Source organism: Limulus polyphemus, unplaced genomic scaffold (genome assembly GCF_000517525.1).
Source record: "Limulus polyphemus unplaced genomic scaffold, Limulus_polyphemus-2.1.2 Scaffold14022, whole genome shotgun sequence".
Lineage (NCBI taxonomy): Eukaryota > Metazoa > Arthropoda > Merostomata > Xiphosura > Limulidae > Limulus > Limulus polyphemus.
Window position 1 is genome coordinate 6,678 of NW_013679632.1, and position 875 is coordinate 7,552.

General features: G+C 32.6%; 1 long non-coding RNA gene across 1 annotated transcript; it reads left to right on the top strand.

Annotated features, from left to right (window-relative positions):
* Positions 1–115: 115 nt before the first annotated feature.
* On the top strand, positions 116–656 carry LOC111084141. The gene is made up of 2 exons (XR_002609412.1): positions 116–270; positions 571–656. It is a non-coding gene; the product is annotated as an uncharacterized LOC111084141 (long non-coding RNA).
* The last annotated feature ends 219 nt before the right edge of the window (positions 657–875 follow it).

The following is an 875-nucleotide window of genomic DNA, read 5'->3' on the forward strand; positions in this document are numbered from 1 at the left end:
TAAGATAATGACATTTTTTTTATCTTGTAAATTTCATTCAAATAACCTTGTATATTGGTAAACTGGATAACATTTTAAGTGTAGTCTTTATTTGAGTACTTGATATTTACCGGTAGTAAAATTTATGTTTGATATCTTTATTACGTTAGGAATCTGGGATTAAGTTTAGATATGATGAAACAAAGAGAAGGGTATCTGACAACATCATGGACCAGTGGATCGTGTCGTTTACCCAGAGTTTAGTGCTATTTGTGAAAAATGAGATGGCAGGTCAGTGTATGATGATACTGTTTACACTAGATCCTACGGCACATCTTGAAGCTCTAAAATAATCACAGAATCTTTAATCCAGAGTTTAGTGCTATTTGTGAAAAATGAGATGGCAGGTCAGTGTATGATGATACTGTTTACACTAGATCGTACGGTACATCTTGAAGCTCTAAAATAATCACAGGATCTTTAATCCGAGATACTGTGTGTGCTTAATGATCTAAACATATTATCGTGCAGATTTTCTAATTAAAGTTCACTTAGCATACTCTAATATTCGTGTTTGCTGTCTTTCCACAGCTTACAGGTTGTATACAGTGTTGCCTCGCCTGGTGAAGTTTGTTGACCAGTTGACTAACTGGTATGTACGTATGAACAGGAAAAGACTAAAAGTGAGTATAAGATGATTTTTGTTACTGATTGTCATCAGATTTTTTATATTTTTAACTAACTTTTACAATATGTTTTACTTCACAGACTGTACTTTATTAGATCAACTAATTGGTAGCTAAGAAAGAACTTCATTCTTGTACATTATTGGTACTTCATTCTTGTACATTATTGGTACTTCATTCTTGTACATTATTGGTACTTCATTCTTGTAC